This window comes from Ranitomeya variabilis, chromosome 2 (genome assembly GCF_051348905.1).
Source record: "Ranitomeya variabilis isolate aRanVar5 chromosome 2, aRanVar5.hap1, whole genome shotgun sequence".
In the NCBI taxonomy this organism is placed as follows: domain Eukaryota; kingdom Metazoa; phylum Chordata; class Amphibia; order Anura; family Dendrobatidae; genus Ranitomeya; species Ranitomeya variabilis.
This window is the reverse complement of record NC_135233.1, coordinates 928871789-928892295: the sequence shown is the minus strand read 5'-3', so window position 1 is coordinate 928892295 and position 20507 is coordinate 928871789. Positions and strand designations below refer to the sequence as shown.

General features: G+C 48.5%; 1 protein-coding gene across 2 annotated transcripts in view; it reads left to right on the top strand.

Moving 5' to 3' along the window:
* The window catches only part of SCHIP1 (schwannomin interacting protein 1), an 867777-nt gene that overhangs the window by 721037 nt on the left and 126233 nt on the right, over positions 1-20507 (top strand). The gene's annotated exons all lie outside the window — the stretch shown is intronic.

Below are 20507 nucleotides of genomic sequence, written 5' to 3'. Positions count from 1 at the left end.
ATAAAAATTTTGTACCATTATTATAAGTATGGGGCCCGTGGTTTATATCATTCTTTGAAAACCAAAATAGGGAGTGCAACATAGGTAAATTACGATGAAAAATTTAAAATTTATTACCTCAACAACTATCACCCACTCCTGGTTTTGGATTACAAAATATGATATACATATCTACTGCCCATCTTTGGTCAACCTTTGTTTAGAGAGGAAAAAGATATTAGACATGGTGAACACAAAAAAGTTTATTAATTAGAAAAATGTTTATCAGTGTTTAATAATTGGTAAACATAAACATACAACAGGACATTTAAACAACATTGTCCTGCCATGACACACGTCCAATATCGGACACAAAATAGGCCGCAAATTGGTCCCGCATAAGACCAACGGCTGCAGTTGACCGCATTGGGTGATGCTGAAAATCAGGCAATGGGTGTGCAACAGGTTCATCAAGTTCAATGTGGGGTCGCTCCTTAGCCATTATATAATTGTGTAGCACCACACAGGCTTTGACCACCTCGTCCACTGTTTCCACTTTTAGATTGATGGCTGTTGCAAGAATGCGCCATTTAGCAACAAGAATGCCAAAGCTGCACTCTACGGTTCTTCTGGCCCTGGTCAGTCTGTAGTTGAATATTCTTCTAGTGTGGTCCAAGTCCCTACTAGAATAGGGCTTCAGGAGATTTTCACACATTTGGAAGGCCTCATCCCCAACCATAACAAATGGCAGCGGTGGGCCTTGAGTGTTGGGGAGAGGCTGTGGAGGGGGAAAATTAAAATTGTTGCCATACAACCGACGGCCCATATCCGAGGTCTTGAAGGTTTGGGAATCATTGCCACGGCCAAAAGCTCCAATATCCACGGCGATGAAGCGACACTCCGCATCCGCTATTGCCATAAGCACTACCGAAAAATATTTTTTATAATTATAAAACTCAGATCCGGTTCTGGCCGGTTTGACAATGCGGATGTGCTTTCCATCCACCGCCCCTAAACAGTTTGGGAAATCACACACGTTCAAAAATGTCGTTGAAATTTCCCGCCACATGTCCACGGTGGGTACGGGTATAAACTCCTCACGGAGTGCATTCCATAACGCACGACAGGTGTCCACAACAATTCCGGAGAGGGTTGAGATTCCAAGGCGATATTGGAAGTGCAGGGAAGATAAACTCTCTCCTGTGGCAAGAAATCTAGAAGAAAAAGAAACAAAAACAAAAAAAATTAAAAATCGGCTCTAATGGTGTGTTTTAAAAAAAAATAAATAATAAAAAAAAAAAAACATAGAAAACATGTCATAACAACAAAGTTGACGGTCATTGGTTTAGTTTAGGAACGTACCGTAATGTCACTAACAGACGTTCCTCAGGTGGAATCGCTCTACGGAGCCGTGTGTCCTGTCGCCTTATGGATCCTTCAACACGAGCCAGTAAATCCCGGAAAGAATCTTGAGACATTCTGGTATAATCCTGGAATTTCTCCGGGTTGGCATTCAGCTCCGCATAGAGCGTGTGATATGCTCCACGGCTCTCACGCACTTCAATGATGGGGTGCCTCCAAAAACGCCGACGCTGTCTCCTTCTCCATCTTTGGCGGTTTCGGTCTTGCTCCCAAGCAAAAACACAGGCAATGAAAATCTTGAAGCTGAACTCCAGTTTGAAATAAAAGTTATCCATAGAAAGATCCATCGTGACACCGGAAACAGTAGCAAGCTCTGAAAATTTCTGTTCCCCTAGGGTCAATATATTGAGAGACAATCATATACGCCCTCTCTATTCCCATTGGTTGTGTCTGGGTTTTTTTTTATTTATTTATTTTTTTTTTGGAAAAATGTTAAAAAAAACGCAAACGCATGCAAAAACGCATGTAAACGCGTGTAAACGCTGCGTTTTTTGGACACACGCGTTTAACGCATACGTCAAAAAAACGCAGCGTTTACATGCGTTTACATGCGTTTTTGCACCATGCGTTTTTTTTTAAAAAACGCATGCGTTCAAAAACGCAAGTGTGAAACCAGCCTCACACACCCTCTGCTGGTGGGGCAGGATCGGCGGACTCACCCACTGGTACGAGTCCACTTTCCGCAACAGGTCCCGCTGGTTCTTCCGATGTCCGGGAATCCACTGCCGGTCCCACCTGATGCGGGGCCTGGACTCTTACATGCAGTTGGAGGAGCTGGTTATATAAATCCTCCATCTCGGCTCTCAGGAATTTGGTGTTATCCACGGAGGACAGGCTGCTGGGCTCATCCGGGTAGTCAGGGGAGACTTCCACTTCAACCCCGCTGTCGGGTTCGGAGCTGCTGGCCATAGCGTCCTCCACGTGGGTCGCTTCCTAGTCTTTTTCCCGCTCTCTCCTGCGTGAGCAGTTTCGTTTTCTCTGCCTCCGCCCCCCATTAAGGATTAGGAGGCGGATCTCTGCTGCTGACGGACACGTCCTCACTGCACAGAAATATTTAGACTGGGCGGCCATTATTCTTCGCGCTCTCCAGCTTGTCTACGCCCACTCCACGCCCCTCTTCTCTTCCTGCGCTCTCCTCAGCGCTGCAATGGCGGCGGATTTTGGCGGCAAATGGCACAACACACAGTCCTCTCAATAAAGTACAGTTCAAGCACAGTAAATCACAGTCTCTAGGCACACATGACCTGATTCTTCAGGCTTAAGTAGATCCTGTTCGTGACGCCAAGAACTGCGGCGCCCCCGCACCGCCGCAGGGCCGAGGGGTACCCGGAGCCGGGCCTCTAGTTCTCAGTCTCGGGGTTGTCACGGTGGCTAGACCCGGTCCGTGACCCTGTCCGTCAGTGGGGGACGTCCGGTGTAATAGGTGGTAGTAATGGTAGCGATGGAGTGGTGCGGTTGTGGGGTGTAAGTCGCGGTAAATAATGAGGACACCAGGTTGCAGTCTCTTTACCTCTTTACTGGAGATCTCTGAGTCCTCAGTCCAGAACACGGTTCACCAGGCTACGCAAGTCCGGCCGGTCCAATGGCACCTCCAGAGTTCTCCTCTCAGGTGGAAATCTGTGCCTTCCTTCTAGCGCTATGTGTTGTAGTCCTTCCCTGCTGTGCTCACGGAAAGTAACCCCACAACGGTTGTGTCTGTTTCTTAAGTTCCCTCACAACTCGATTTGATGTTCCTCTGTAATCCACCCCTTCCCTGTATTCAGGTTGGAATGGCACCCGTTTGTCAGGTAGGCCTGGAGTTCTTCCGGGACCCTAGAGTCGCCCCTCTCCCGCAATTGCCCCCCAAGACTTCATAGGTGATATGTGGTAGACAGCCCGCCTGAGACCGACTGTCCTGCCGCTGTTTGGAGTATGGCTTGAAGCTGTATTCTAATCCACTCCCTCGGCGTTCCGGCCACCGGTATTGCGCCTCAGCAGGGTGCTGCCTCTTTCAACAAAACCCCTGCTGGTATTCTCCTTCTGCTTGATCTCGTTTCTCACTCAGCACAATCTATCTCGCTTCTAGTCCTTTCTTGAGTCCCGCCGCTTCCAGGAGCCTGCGCGGACCCGTTACGTTCTTTCAATGCCAAGCCTCTGCCAGGATCCCACCCCTGGCAGAGACCCTACAGTCTCTCCCTTCACAACACCCCCTGCCACAGGGTGTTGCTCCGTTCAATCCCGTCAGCGTTCTCTTTCTAACTTCCTGCCTGACCCCCAGTTTACCCACTATGGTGGGGAGTGGCCTAATGAATAGCACCCTTAGCTCCCCCCGGAGGCCCAGCTGTGAAACATATTGGTGTCTGTGATACCTGATTGGAGGAACTCCTTCGGTGCCATCGAACGTACCATGGCTCCCCTTAGCGGCGAAGCCACAGCACTGCAACGACCAGGACTCTGGGGCGCTGCACTGTCACACAGACCGCTCTCCAGCGACCAACGATGCCGAGGTCCCCGGGTAACCAGGGTAAACATCGGGTTGCTAAGCGCAGGGCCGCGCTTAGTAACCCGATGTTTACCCTGGTTACCAGAGTAAAAGTAAAAAAAACAAACAGTACATGCTCACCTGCGCGTCCCCCAGCGTCCGCTTCCTGACACTGACTGAGCTCCGGCCCTAACAGCAGAGCGGTGACGTCACCGCTGTGCTTTCACTTTCACTTTAGGGCCGGCGCTCAGTAAGTGTCAGGAAGCAGACGCTGGGGGACGCGCAGGTGAGTATGTACTGTTTGTTTTTTTTACTTTTACGCTGGTAACCAGGGTAAACATCGGGTTACTAAGCGCGGCCCTGCGCTTGGTAACCCGATGTTTACCCTGGTTACCAGTGTAAAACATCGCTGGTATCGTTGCTTTTGCTTTCAAACACAACGATACACGGCGATCGGACGACCAAATAAAGTTCTGGACTTTATTCAGCGACCAGCGACATCACAGCAGGATCCTGATCGCTGCTGCGTGTCAAACTAAACGATATCGCTAGCGAGGACGCTGCAACGTCACGGATCGCTAGCGATATCGTTACAAAGTCGTTTCGTGTGAAGGTACCTTAAATCCAGGGGTACTGGTATAGGGACACATAAGTGGCATGTATTAAGAAAGAGCCCAGTTACTGATTTTGTATTGGTGCTGAGGACTTTATAGTTATGTATTTGGATAAATCAATCTTTCTGTGTGAGGACCCTACAGTATAAACAAATCCCAAGATCTCAGCATCCTAGAATTTTTGGGGCAAATATAACAGCTTCTGCTTTATTTCCCCAGTTCTAAATAATTTAGTATTTTACTGGAGTAAGCAAAAGTTTTCTAGGACTATTTCATAACATGGTTTCCTTCTATTGGATTTAGTCATTTTCCCACACATATCGGACTTGATGCTCACTTACTTTCACTGCAGTCTGTCAGATACAGTCAGGCTTGGACTGGTCCAAGGGGAAACAGTTGAATTTCCCAGTAGGCCTCCCACTACCCACAGTGCCTTGAACTTTTCAACATTTTTTCATGTTACATAAGAGGTAAATTTGTGACTGAGGGTAATGTAATACTTGCATGTAACTGAACAGTGGGTTCCCAGAGTCAATGTTACGGGGGGGCCTTTGGCACCTCAGACCAACGCTGGGTACAGAATGTGCATAAGGTGATAAAAAGTTTGTAAAAAGTTCATCTCTGTATGTTTTGGATGCTCACTGTTACTTATGGTAAAACAATAATTATGTGTAAAAGATACCGATGCTGATTCATAAGACTTTTATTGCGAACGCCTTCAGAAACAATTCTACTAATGTGCATCTAGGATCGTGCTGACATGGTGGATAGTGTTACATACTGTCAGCCCATATTAAAAGGGCAGAGAAGGAAGTGACACTTATCCTCTATGGGATATGAGCTGAAAAAAGACACCTCTGGCAACTGAGTAATTTAACAAATAATATTATTTGGCACTGCAAGTGCCCCTCTTTCCCAATATAGCCGCATCACTTTATTGTGTATCACACTAATCTCCCTTACATTATGTAGACCTGATAACCCCTTTCCTTCTTCATCTGTTTAATAGTCCCCTCGCTGTCCTCATCTCCCTTTTGTGTGCCTCCTTGATAACTCTTTGGATAACTCTACTGTCTGCATTTTTACACCCTATTTACTAGTCTCATATTTCAGTTTAGTGGATTAATCTTGTACTACTACAATCTTGTAGTATTTTGTGATGGTCGTATAACTGAATGACCACAGTGATTAGTAAGAAGCCACGACGGAGAAATAGCATCACCCGGATAAGTGAGCCAATAAACTGTATAATTATATATTACTAGATGGCAGCCCGATTCTAAAGAATCAGGAGTCTAGAATCCATATATACTTTATTTATTCAAATGTAAGAATAATACAATTAATAAATAATAAATAATAGTAAGAAAGAACAAAAAATGGCTGCACTCACCAGCTCTTGACAATTCTTGTTATTTAAGGTACAGTTACACGATTTGGTGGGTGGGGACCCTCGGCCTCCGATGTGGTGGGCGGGGCCCCTCGGCCTCCGATGTGGTGGGCGGGGCCCCTCGGCCTCCGCTTTGGTGGGCGGGGCCGGGCCCCTCGGCCTCCGCTTTGGTGGGCGGGGCCGCTCGGCCTTCAATTTGGTGGGCGGGGCTCCTCGGCCTCCGATTTGGTTGGCGGGGCCCCTCGGCCTCCGATTTGGTTGGCGGGGCCCCTCGGCCTCCGATTTGGTGGGCGGGGACTCTCGGCCTCCGATTTGGTGGGCGGGGACCCTCGGCCTCCGATTTGGTGGGCGGGGACCCTCGGCCTCCGATTTGGTGGGCGGGGACCCTCGGCCTCCGATTTGGTGGTCGGGGACCCTCGGCCTCCGCTTTGGTGGGCGGGGCCCCTCGGCCTCCGATTTGGTGGGCTGGGTCCCTCTGCCTCCGATTTGGTGTGTGGGGCCCCTCGGCCTTCGATTTGGTGGGCGGGGCCCCTCGGCCTCCGATTTGGTTGGTGTGGACCCTCGGCCTCCGATTTGGCGGGCGGGGACCCTCGGCCTCCGATTTGGTGGGCGGGGACCCTCGGCCTCCGATTTGGTGGGCGGGGACCCTCGGTCTCCGATTTGTTGGGCGGGGACCCTCGGCCTCCGATTTGGTGGGCGGGGACCCTCGGCCTCCGATTTGGTTGGCGGGGCCCCTCGGCCTCCGATTTGGTTGGCGGGGCCCCTCGGCCTCCGATTTGGTGTGTGCTCTGCCTGGGGCCCCTGTGCTCTGCCTGGGGCCCCTGTGCTCTGCCTGGGGCCCCATGTTCTGCCTGGGGCCACTGTGCTCTGCCTGGGGCCCCATAGGCTGCCTGGGGCCCCTGTGCTCTGCCTGGGGCCCCTGTGCTCTGCCTGGGGCCCCATGTTCTGCCTGGGGCCACTGTGCTCTGCCTGGGGCCCCATAAGCTGCCTGGGGCCCCTGTGCTCTGCCTGGGGCCACTGTGCTCTGCCTGGGGCCCCATAAGCTGCCTGGGGCCCCTGTGCTCTGCCTGGAGCCACTGTGCTCTGCCTGGGGCCCCATATGCTGCCTGGGGCCCCTGTGCTCTGCCTGGGGCCTCATATGCTGCCTGGGGCCCCATATGCTGCCTGGGGCCCCTGTGCTCTGCCTGGGGCCCCTGTGCTCTGCCTGGGGCCCCTGTGCTCTGCCTGGGGCCCCATATGCTGCCTGGGGCTCCTGTGCTCTGCCTGGGGCCCCTGTGCTCTGCCTGGGGCCCCATAGGCTGCCTGGGGCCCCTGTGCTCTGCCTGGGACCACTGTGCTCTGCCTGGGGCCCCATATGCTGCCTGGGGCCCCTGTGCTCTGCCTGGGGACACTGTGCTCTGCCTGGGGCCCCATATGCTGCCTGGGGCCCCTGTGCTCTGCCTGGGTGTAGGACACTGGTGACGTCACTTATCTCCGGACATTAGCTCCGGACATTAGCTCCGGACATTAGCTCCGGACATTATCTCCGGACATTAGCTCCGGACAAAGCCACGGAAGTTGGCACAAATTGCAGGAAGTAGTATTCTAGGCAATTATATATTAGATGTTGCTCTAAATGTTTGTATCTTAAACATTAATGGGGCTCGGTAAAGTAAGTGAAGTGCTTGTAATATAAAACTGAAAGATTAAACTGAAAGCTACAGAGGATTAATAAATTATTTCCTTAATATGTAATGAAAATATCCAGCCGATGAAAGTGATCACTCATTAATAATGCAGTTAAAAAAGTAATATTCATAAAAGTTTAGATCAAAATGTGCCCCCCTTAAAGGTGCAGTTTTTTTTAACCAAATTAAAACAGGAAGGGTGCTTACTTCCCCTTCACACCCCTGCTGGACCTGTACCCAACTTCATAATAAACACTTTTCTCTGGAAAAGGATTTAAAGATTTGCAGGTCCTAATACTGAAATGTCATTTTTAGACATCGAACCTTCAAGCTTTAACACAAGGACTCTGTCTAACAACTGGATTGTGACCCATCACATGGACACAAATCGCACCCCCAAAAGACTGACTCCAACTCCAAGGGGCCCATTTTGATAAACTAACCACAGCAATTAAGCGATCAGCGCCTCTTAATGGGCGTTTTTGAAAGACTGATCAGACTGCTAAGCATACAGAACTACCGTCATTACCGTTGCCCTTACCAGAGATCGCCATGTTGCCAAGCAATGTTGTCAGCATTAGGCTACTTTCACACTAGCGTCGGTACGGGGCCGTCGCACTGCGTCGGCCCGACGTACCGATGCATACTGTGCAAGCGCCGCACAACAGGGGCAGCGGATGCTGTTTTTCCACGCATCCGCTGCCCCATTGTGAGGTGCGGGGAGGTGGGGGCGGAGTTCCGGCCACGCATGCGCGGTCGGAAATGGCGGACCGTCGGCACAAGAAAACGTTACATGTAACGTTTTTTGCTGCCAGCGGTCCGCCACAACACGACGCAACCGTCGCATGACGGTTGTGATGTGTGTCAATACGTCACAATGCGTCGCTAATGTTATTCTATGGGGAAAAAACGCATCCTGCAGACGACTTTGCAGGATGCGGTTTTTCGCAAAAACGACGCATTGCGATGTATGCAAAAAAACGCTAGTGTGTAAGTAGCCTTACCATTATAAGTAATGGGTCTAGAATTGGTGTGAATTGATTTACATGATCCAGTCTATCAGCCATGCCAGTAATCTATGGCTGATGGATAGGAGTCATCAGAACCACCTCTCACCTCCTGGCATCTGGGGCTCTTCTCTGGATTGCTAGCCTGAGGTGACATCCTTAGTGACGATATGATGCACGTGTGACATCGTGCCAAACCGGCTAATCAAAATAAGACCTGCGAATGTTGCTGAGTATGAAGTTCTCAGGGCTACAGTCCAGTGACCACAGATTATTGACCAGGCCAATGGACCGCATCCTGGAAAGTGATAAAGTAGTTGTCCGAATAGTGACTGCAGACATGCACTGCGGGCTGTAAGGATTCTCCAGCGCTGCACGTGACTGTTTGTGATTTGTATACATGCGGTCACGTGCCAACTAAATGGACGCGGCCTAACTCAATGACAGTGCATTGAGCGAGGCCAGAGACTTCTAGTCGAAATGTGAGAGTGGGAGTATGTACATCACATACTTGTGGTCACATGACAGCCCACTCCCAGCGCCACCACCAGAGAGTCCTCACAGCCCCCAGGGCACTCAATGTGAGGGTTCACAGGTCTGCACTCACATAGAGTAACTGCAGACTTGTAGGTTCAGGCCGGACAACCCCTTTAAATGTGACTGTAAGGGTCCACATGGGATTAATCCGCTGAGAAGGAAATTTTGAAGCAAAACCGGCACTAAATCATGTCATTTATTTTCTCTGCAGCATAAACTGACAGGTAGTGGATATGAAATCTGCAGCGCCAATCAATTTCACGCCACAGATTTACCGAGCAGCGTGAAGATGATATTCCGGAACGTCTCCTCACATTGCTAGTATACTAACCTGCTGCGGAGTTCATGGATACTGCAGTGTGTACAGTGTGTGTGTGAATAGTTCTCTATAGTGGGACCTGATAGGAATCCAAAAGATGAGCCTCCAGAACTGGATGTACACGGAGACTAAGGATGCTTTTAATTCCGCATTAACATCATAATATACAGTATATCATGCAAAGACCTGACTGGATGTCCAGTCTGCACACACGTAGGGTTGAGCGACTTTCATTTTTTTAAGATCGAGTAGGGTTTTGGGAAACCCGATTTTGTCCAGAGTCGAGTCGAGTGCAGTCGGCCGATTATCGCTAAAAGTCGGGGATCGACCGAAACACGAAACCCAATGCAAGTCAATGGGGAAGCATAGTCGGCAGTGAGTGGAGGCCAGGAAAACACCTACAGTGCCCATTTTAATGCCAAAAACATCCATTCTTGTTTCTGAAGCTTGTCAATCTTAATTAACTTTATAATAATAGTTGGGCATAGGGAATTGGGGGTCATTTGGCAAAAGTTGTGGGGGGAGTAGGGCCGGCTCAAGTTTTTCGTGGGCCCAGGAAATGCGGACTACGTCACGGCGGTGTTGCAGGGAAAGGTAATTATTTAAAAGTTGCAAGTGCTGTGATCCTGAGCAAGCAGGGGGGGGGCCCACTCGTTCGCATTGCCACTGGCACAGGGCCCCTCAAAGTACGGCGGTGTGTTTGCATGGCGGGGGCGCCTCCCACCAGCAGCGACACTTTTGCGTACTCTGAGGGGCCCTGTGCCAGTGACGTCGCCAACGAGTATGCCCCCCCACCTGATGAAGGAACCTGCACTTTCATCTGCACCTTCCTCTTTGTCCCTGTGTAAGGTGGTATAACATGCGGGAAGGGGAACCTTACTTTCAGCAGGGACAGATTCTGGCTGTGTAGAGTACAAGGGGAATGTAGTGGTCTCGGTCAATGTACCAGCAGACTCATTTAGCAGTGGCTGGGCAATGGGCAGGATGAGGAGGAAACAGATATAGGGCCAAAGAATAAAGTAGGCTACATGCAGTTCAAAATTGGTAACAGGACTAAACAGGCGGCATTGCTTTGTTCAGTGGAGTAGCAAACCCAAGAGCAGCAGACACTGTTTCAAGGGCCTAACCACACTAGTAGGCCAAATGCAGTTTAATATCTGATAGTATAGGGCGAAAGCCAGAATGTGGAAGCTCAGCTTTGTTCAGTTGAGGACAACACCAGGGAGGGGCAGACACCTTTAGTAGGCCGGAAAAGCCTATTGCATTTTTTAAAATGGTAATTTGGAGCAGAAGGTTGAAGCTCAGCTTTATTTAGTTGAGGGCAACACCAGGGAGGGGCAGAAGCCGTTAGTAGGCCCTAACCACCATTTTTTTTTTAAAACCACTTAATGAGAGCCGGAAGGTTGAAGCTCAGCTTTATTTAGTTGAGGACAACACCAGGGAGGGGCAGAAGCCGTTAGTAGGCCCTAACCACCATTTTTTTTTTTTAAAACCACATAATGAGAGCCGGAAGGTTGAAGCTCAGCTTTATTTAGTTGAGGACAACACCAGGGAGGGGCAGAAGCCGTTAGTAGGCCCTAACCACCTTTTTTTTTTTAAAACCACATAATGAGAGCCGGAAGGTTGAAGCTCAGCTTTATTTAGTTGAGGACAACACCAGGGAGGGGCAGAAGCCGTTAGTAGGCCCTAACCACCTTTTTTTTTTTTAAAACCACATAATGAGAGCCGGAAGGTTGAAGCTCAGCTTTATTTAGTTGAGGACAACACCAGGGAGGGGCAGAAGCCGTTAGTAGGCCCTAACCACCATTTTTTTTTTTAAAACCACATAATGAGAGCCGGAAGGTTGAAGCTCAGCTTTATTTAGTTGAGGACAACACCAGGGAGGGGCAGAAGCCGTTAGTAGGCCCTAACCACCTTTTTTTTTTTTTAAACCACATAATGAGAGCCGGAAGGTTGAAGCTCAGCTTTATTTAGTTGAGGACAACACCAGGGAGGGGCAGAAGCCGTTAGTAGGCCCTAACCACCTTTTTTTTTTTTAAAACCACATAATGAGAGCCGGAAGGTTGAAGCTCAGCTTTATTTAGTTGAGGACAACACCAGGGAGGGGCAGAAGCCGTTAGTAGGCCCTAACCACCATTTTTTTTTTTAAAACCACATAATGAGAGCCGGAAGGTTGAAGCTCAGCTTTATTTAGTTGAGGACAACACCAGGGAGGGGCAGAAGCCGTTAGTAGGCCCTAACCACCATTTTTTTTTTTAAAACCACATAATGAGAGCCGGAAGGTTGAAGCTCAGCTTTATTTAGTTGAGGACAACACCAGGGAGGGGCAGAAGCCGTTAGTAGGCCCTAACCACCTTTTTTTTTTTTAAAACCACATAATGAGAGCCGGAAGGTTGAAGCTCAGCTTTATTTAGTTGAGGACAACACCAGGGAGGGGCAGAAGCCGTTAGTAGGCCCTAACCACCATTTTTTTTTTTAAAACCACATAATGAGAGCCGGAAGGTTGAAGCTCAGCTTTATTTAGTTGAGGGCAACACCAGGGAGGGGCAGAAGCCGTTAGTAGGCCCTAACCAAAGTTGAAGGCCAAATGCAGTTTAATTTCTGATACTATAGGCCGAAAGCCAGAAGGTGGAAGTTCCGATTTAGACAGTGGAGCACAATTTGAATTAGGGACTGCAGACAGACTTAGTAGGCTGTCCCCTGTGGACCATGCATCCACCACATTAACCCATTGCGCCGTAATGGACACGTAATCTTCCGTGGCCATGCCTACAGGTCCATGCGTCTGTTGTCAGGTGCACCTTTGTACTCACAGATTGCCAGAGTGCATGGACAATGCGGTCTTCTACATGCTGGTGGAGGGTTGGGATGGCTTTTCTCGCAAAAGAAGTGTCGACTGGTTAGCTTGTAGCGTGGTACAGCGTAGTCCATCATGGCCTTATTAATAGTAAATAAAATATATAACTAGGCTCTATGAACTTTTAAATAGGTTCCAGGGGTACACGGGCAGCATTGGTGTGGTCAGTGGAGGAGTATTGCAAGTAGGGGCTGCAGACAGGCTATCAAAGGCCTAAAATAACAAACAGTAGGCAGTCATGGCAGTTTTACATCGGTTACATGGATACACAGGCAGGCACTCCAGGCAGCATTGTGGTCAGTGGAGGAGTATTGCAAGTAGGGGCCGCAGACAGGCTATCAAAGGCCTAAAATAACAAACAATAGGCTCATTGCAGTTTTACAGCGGTTACATGGATAGACGGGCAGGCAGCTTGGTGGTGGTGAGTGGAGGAGTATTTAAAGTAGGGACCGCAGACAGGCTTCAAAGGCCTAACATAAGAAAATGGGCTGGCTGTAGGCACTTTATAATTGGTTCCAGGGGTACACGGGCAGCAGTGGTCTGGTCAGTGGAGGAGTATTTAAAGTAGGGACCGCAGACAGGCTTCAAAGGCCTAACATAAGAAAATGGGCTGGCTGTAGGCACTTTATAATTGGTTCCAGGGGTACACGGGCAGCAGTGGTCTGGTCAGTGGAGGAGTATTTAAAGTAGGGACCGCAGACAGGCTTCAAAGGCCTAACATAAGAAAATGGGCTGGCTGTAGGCACTTTATAATTGGTTCCAGGGGTACACGGGCAGCAGTGGTCTGGTCAGTGGAGGAGTATTTAAAGTAGGGACCGCACACAGGCTATCAAAGGCCTAAAATAACAAACAATAGGCTCATGGCAGTTTCACAGCGGTTACATGGATACACGGGCAGGCAGCTTGGTGGTGAGTGGAGGAGTATTTAAAGTAGGGACCGCACACAGGCTATCAAAGGCCTAAAATAACAAACAATAGGCTCATGGCAGTTTCACAGCGGTTACATGGATACACGGGCAGGCAGCTTGGTGGTGGTGAGTGGAGGAGTATTTAAAGTAGGGACCGCAGACAGGCTTCAAAGGCCTAACATAAGAAAATGGGCTGGCTGTAGGCACTTTATAATTGGTTCCAGGGGTACACGGGCAGCAGTGGTCTGGTCAGTGGAGGAGTATTTAAAGTAGGGACCGCAGACAGGCTATCAAAGGCCTAACATAACAAACAATAGGCTCATGATGGCAGTTTCACAGCGGTTACATGGATACACGGGCAGGCAGCTTGGTGGTGAGTGGAGGAGTATTTAAAGTAGGGACCGCAGACAGGCTATCAAAGGCCTAACATAAGAAAATGGGCTGGCTGTAGGCACTTTATAATTGGTTCCAGGGGTACACGGGCAGCAGTGGTCTGGTCAGTGGAGGAGTATTTAAAGTAGGGACCGCAGACAGGCTATCAAAGGCCTAACATAACAAACAATAGGCTCATGATGGCAGTTTCACAGCGGTTACATGGATACACGGGCAGGCAGCTTGGTGGTGAGTGGAGGAGTATTTAAAGTAGGGACCGCAGACAGGCTATCAAAGGCCTAAAATAACAAACAATAGGCTCATGGCAGTTTCACAGCGGTTACATGGATACACGGGCAGGCAGCTTGGTGGTGGTGAGTGGAGGAGTATTTAAAGTAGGGACCGCAGACAGGCTTCAAAGGCCTAACATAAGAAAATGGGCTGGCTGTAGGCACTTTATAATTGGTTCCAGGGGTACACGGGCAGCAGTGGTCTGGTCAGTGGAGGAGTATTTAAAGTAGGGACCGCAGACAGGCTATCAAAGGCCTAAAATAACAAACAATAGGCTCATGGCAGTTTTACAGCGGTTACATGGATACACAGGCAGCTTGGTGGTGAGTGGAGGAGTATTTAAAGTAGGGACCGCAGACAGGCTATCAAAGGCCTAAAATAACAAACAATAGGCTCATGGCAGTTTCACAGCGGTTACATGGATACACGGGCAGGCAGCTTGGTGGTGGTGAGTGGAGGAGTATTTAAAGTAGGGACCGCAGAAAGGCTTCAAAGGCCTAACATAAGAAAATGGGCTGGCTGTAGGCACTTTATAATTGGTTCCAGGGGTACACGGGCAGCAGTGGTCTGGTCAGTGGAGGAGTATTTAAAGTAGGGACCGCAGACAGGCTTCAAAGGCCTAACATAAGAAAATGGGCTGGCTGTAGGCACTTTATAATTGGTTCCAGGGGTACACGGGCAGCAGTGGTCTGGTCAGTGGAGGAGTATTTAAAGTAGGGACCGCAGACAGGCTATCAAAGGCCTAACATAACAAACAATAGGCTCATGGCAGTTTCACAGCGGTTACATGGATACACGGGCAGGCAGCTTGGTGGTCAGTGGAGGAGTATTTAAAGTAGGGACCGCAGACAGGCTATCAAAGGCCTAAAATAACAAACAATAGGCTCATGGCAGTTTTACAGCGGTTACATGGATACACAGGCAGCTTGGTGGTGAGTGGAGGAGTAGTGCAAGGAGTGTCTGTCCCAGTACTCCCAAAATATAAATAGATGTTAATGTCTCGCAAAACAACCAAAACAAAAAAAAAAGGTGGCATACTTAGGTACAGGGGTGGGCTCATCTACTGAGTTTCTGACATTGTAATTTGGCAGTAACTATTTAATGGTGCCAATATAGGACACAGACACAGACTACTTTAAGTTGCATCATAGATGTCTACAAATTTGTATTGTCAGTGCCAGACATTGAATGATGTCAGCGAATAGACTAAAGATTGGTGGAGCTGTGCGACATAATTTTGCACATTTTGAGCTGGGGTAGGGGGGAACTCTCTTGAGGCCGGCGGGACCGCCCCAGGGCCCCTCATGTTACAACGGTGTGTCTGACGTTGGGTGCGCACCACCACCGCCAGAGACACTACATTGTACTATGAGGGACCCAGTAGCAATGCCGTCAACCAAAAGCGAGCACACCCACCTCTTCAGACAAACAGCAGTCTCACGGGTGCTTGCGCCAAGTCGCGATACCACGGCCCCGTGTGGGGAGTTTTGCCATTTAGGGAGGTGTAAACATGTCGTATGCTGTACAATCAGCTGCAGCAAATTAGACATTAGAAAAGTAATTCACAGGCAAGAGCTTTTCATAGGAAAGCTAGGTGTCGGCCGGGCAAGGTGGGGCAAAAGATTTCGAAATCCAGTTGTGGTTCATTTTAATGAATGTTAGATCGTCAACATTTTGGGTAGCCAGACGAGTCCTTTTTTCGGTTAATATTGAACCTGCAGCACTGAATACTCTTTCTGATAGGACACTTGCTGCCGGGCAAGCAAGCTCCTGCAATGCATATTCTGCCAATTCTGGCCAGGTGTCTAATTTGGAGGCCCAGTAATCAAATGGGAATGACGGTTGAGGGAGAACATCGATAAGGGATGAAAAATAGTTAGTAACCATACTGGACAAATGTTGTCTCCTGTCACTTTCAATTGATGCAGCAGTACCTGTCCTGTCTGCGGTCATAGCAAAATCACTCCACAACCTGGTCAGAAAACCCCTCTGTCCAACGCCACTTCTGATGTGTGCACCCCTAACACTCCTAGTCTGCTGCCCCCTGGAGCTTGTGTGAGAACGATCACGTGCGCTGTGTGCTGGGAATGCCTGAAGCAAACGGTCAACAAGAGTTGATTGTTTGGTTGCTAATATTAGTTCCAAGTTCTCATGTGGCATAATATTTTGCAATTTGCCTTTATAGCGTGGATCAAGGAGGCAGGCCAACCAGTAATCGTCATCGTTCATCATTTTCGTAATGCGTGTGTCCCTTTTTAGGATACGTAAGGCATAATCCGCCATGTGGGCCAAAGTTCCAGTTGTCAAATCTCCGGTTGTGATTGGTTGAGGGGCAGTTGCAGGCAAATCTACGTCACTTGTGTCCCTCAAAAAACCAGAACCCGGCCGTGACACGCAACCAATTTCCTGTGCCCCCGTGAAAGTTTCCGCATTAAAAATATACTCATCCCCATCATCCTCCTCGTCCTCCACCTCCTCTTCGCCCGCTACCTCGTCCTGTACACTGCCCTGACCAGACAATGGCTGACTGTCATCAAGGCTTCCCTCTTCCTCTGGTGCAGACGCCTGCTCCTTTATGTGCGTCAAACTTTGCATCAGCAGACGCATTAGGGGGATGCTCATGCTTATTACGGCGTTGTCTGCACTAACCAGCCGTGTGCATTCCTCAAAACACTGAAGGACTTGACACATGTCTTGTATCTTCGACCACTGCACACCTGACAACTCCATGTCTGCCATCCTACTGCCTGCCCGTGTATCCTCCCACAAATAAATAACAGCACGCCTCTGTTCGCACAGTCTCTGAAGCATGTGCAGTGTTGAGTTCCACCTTGTTGCAACGTCTATGATTAGGCGATGCTGGGGAAGGTTCAAAGACCGCTGATAGGTCTGCATACGGCTGGCGTGTACAGGCGAACGTCGGATATGTGAGCAAAGTGCACGCACTTTGAGGAGCAGGTCGGAGAACCCAGGATAAGTTTTCAATAAGCACTGCACCACCAGGTTTAAGGTGTGAGCCAGGCAAGGAATGTGTTTCAGTTGGGAAAGGGAGATGGCAGCCATGAAATTCCTTCCGTTATCACTCACTACCTTGCCTGCCTCAAGATCTACTGTGCCCAGCCACGACTGCGTTTCTTGTTGCAAGAACTCGGACAGAACTTCCGCGGTGTGTCTGTTGTCGCCCAAACACTTCATAGCCAATACAGCCTGCTGACGCTTGGCAGTAGCTGGCCCATAATGGGACAACTGGTGTGCAACAGTGTCATCTGCCGATGGAGTGGTTGGCCGACTGCGTTCTGTGGAAGAGCTGTAGCTTCTGCAGGAGGACGAGGAGGAGGAGGAGGGGGTGCGAACGCCTACAGCCAACTGTTTCCTAGACCGTGGGCTAGGCACAACTGTCCCTAAATTGATGTCGCCTGTGGACCCTGCATCCACCACATTCACCCAGTGTGCCGTGATGGACACATAACGTCCCTGGCCATGCCTACTGGTCCATGCATCTGTAGTCAGGTGCACCTTTGTACTCACAGATTGCCTAAGTGCATGGACGATGCGCTGTTTAACATGCTGGTGCAGGGCTGGGATGGCTTTTCTGGAAAAAAAGTGTCGACTAGGTAGCTCGTATCGTGGTTCAGCGTACTCCATCAGGGCTTTAAAAGCTTCGCTTTCAACTAAACGGTAGGGCATCATCTCTAACGAGATTAGTCTAGCTATGTGGGCGTTAAAACCCTGTGTACGCGGATGCGAGGATAAGTACTTCCTTTTTCTAACCAGAGTCTCATGTAGGGTGAGCTGGACTGGAGAGCAGGAGATCGTGGAACTTTCGGGTGTGCCGGTGTACATGGCAGACTGAGAGACGGTTGGAGACGGTATTGTTTCCGCCGGTGCCCTAGATGCAATATTTCCTCCTACTAAACTGGTGATTCCCTGACCCTGACTGCTTTTGGCTGGCAAAGAAACCTGCACAGATACTGCCGGTGGTGCGGAAAATGGTGGCCTTACAGTGACGGAAGGGATGTTGCGTTGCTGACTAGCTTCATTGGCCGAGGGTGCTACAACCTTAAGGGACGTTTGGTAGTTAGTCCAGGCTTGAAAATGCATGGTGGTTAAGTGTCTATGCATGCAACTAGTATTTAGACTTTTCAGATTCTGACCTCTGCTTAAGCTAGTTGAACATTTTTGACAGATGACTTTGCGCTGATCAGTTGGATGTTGTTTAAAAAAATGCCAGACTGCACTCTTCCTAGACTCGGATCCCTTTTCAGGGATTGCAGACTGAGCTTTAACCGGATGGCCACGCTGTCCTCCAACAGGTTTTGGCTTTGACACGCGTTTTGGGCCAGATACGGGCCCGGCAGATGGAACCTGTTGCGATGTTGATGCCTGCTGCGGCCCCTCCTCCACCTCCGCTTCTGAACTACTGCCGCCTGCACCCTGTTCCCCCAATGGCTGCCAATCGGGGTCAATAACTGGGTCATCTATTACCTCCTCTTCGAGCTCGTGTGCAACTTCGTCTGTGTCACTGTGTCGGTCGGTGGTATAGCGTTCGTGGCGGGGCAACATAGTCTCATCAGGGTCTGATTGTGGATCTGTACCCTGAGAGGGCAATGTGGTGGTCTGAGTCAAAGGAGCAGCATAGTACTCTGGCTGTGGCTGTGCATCAGTGCACTCCATGTCAGAATCTACTTGTAATGGGCATGGCCTGTTAAATGTTTCACTTTCTAAGCCAGGGACGGTATGTGTAAAGAGCTCCATGGAGTGACCCGTTGTGTCGCCTGCTGCATCCTTCTCTCTTGTTGTAGTTTTTGCTGAGGAGGACAAGGAAGCGACTTGTCCCTGACCGTGAACATCCACAAGCGACGCGCTGCTTTTACATTTACCAGTTTCGGAAGAGGAGGCAAAAGAGCTAGAGGCTGAGTCTGCAATGTAAGCCAAAACTTGCTGTTGCTGCTCAGCCTTTAAAAGCGGTTTTCCTACTCCCAGAAAAGAGAGCGTTCGAGGCCTTGTGTAGCCTGACGACGAAACTGGCTCCACAGCTCCAGACTTAGGTGGAATATTTTTATCCCCACGACCACCTGATGCTCCACTACCACTACCATCATTACCAGCTGACAATGAACGCCCACGACGACCTCTTGCACCAGACTTCCTCATTGTTTAAAAATCGTAACCAAACTAACTTTATTTGTTGCTGTCAAACAACTTACACGGTGAGCTATAACTTCAGTATGATTTCAATATCCCTTAACAGGTTGGTGAGACCACAAGGAAAATCAGGCACAATGTTACACACTCTGTTTTCTGTGACACCAAATCACAGAGATGACACACACGCAGGACTGTCACTCAAGCACTAATGTCAATATTAATCTCCCACCTAATTTATTTTTTTTTTTTCTCTGTGAGACTTTAGAAACCAAATAATATTTAAAAAAAAAACAAAAAAACAAGGCTTTCTATGGCCCACTGAATGAGAGATGGCACGCACAGGAGTGGCACACAAGCCCTGACTGAGGCCAATATTTTTCTCCCACTGATTGATGTAGTGTTTTTGTGTTGAGGTTGATTTTAAAACACAAATGAAGGAAAAAAATAAAAAGGCTTTCTATGGCCCACAATTAGAGAGAGAGGTGGCACACCCAGGAGTCAAGACTGGCACACAAGCTGAAATGGCAATATTACTCTCCCACTGTTTTTTTATGTATTTTTTTTTTATTTTCAGGGAGACTTTAGAAACCAAATAATATTTAAAAAAAAAAAAAAAACAAGGCTTTCTATGGCCCACTGAATGAGAGGGACAGAGGTGGCACACCCAGGAGTCAAGACTGGCACACAAGCTGAAATGGCAATATTACTCTCCCACTGTTTTTTTATGTATTTTTTTTTTTTATTTTCAGGGAGACTTTAGAAACCAAATAATATTAAAAAAAACAAAAAATAAATAGGCTTTCTATGGCCCACTGAATGAAAGGGAGAGAGGTGGCACACCCAGGAGTCAAGACTGGCACACAAGCTGAAAGGGCAATATTACTCTCCCACTGTTTTTTTATGTATTTTTTTTTTTTATTTTCAGGGAGACTTTAGAAACCAAATAATATTAAAAAAACCAAAAAATAAATAGGCTTTCTATGGCCCACAATTAGAGAGAGAGGTGGCACACCCAGGAGTCAAGACTGGCACACAAGCTGAAATGGCAATATTACTCTCCCACTGTTTTTTTATGTTTTTTTTTTTTATTTTCAGGGAGACTTTAGAAACCAAATAATATTAAAAAAAAAACAAAAAAACAAGGCTTTCTATGGCCCACTGAATGAGAGGGAGAGAGGTGGCACACCCAGGAGTCAAGACTGGCACACAAGCTGAAATGGCAATATTACTCTCCCACTGTTTTTTTATGTATTTTTTTTTTTTATTTTCAGGGAGACTTTAGAAACCAAATAATATTAAAAAAACCAAAAAATAAATAGGCTTTCTATGGCCCACTGAATGAAAGGGAGAGAGGTGGCACACCCAGGAGTCAAGACTGGCACACAAGCTGAAAGGGCAATATTACTCTCCCACTGTTTTTTTATGTATTTTTTTTTTTTATTTTCAGGGAGACTTTAGAAACCAAATAATATTAAAAAAACCAAAAAATAAATAGGCTTTCTATGGCCCACAATTAGAGAGAGAGGTGGCACACC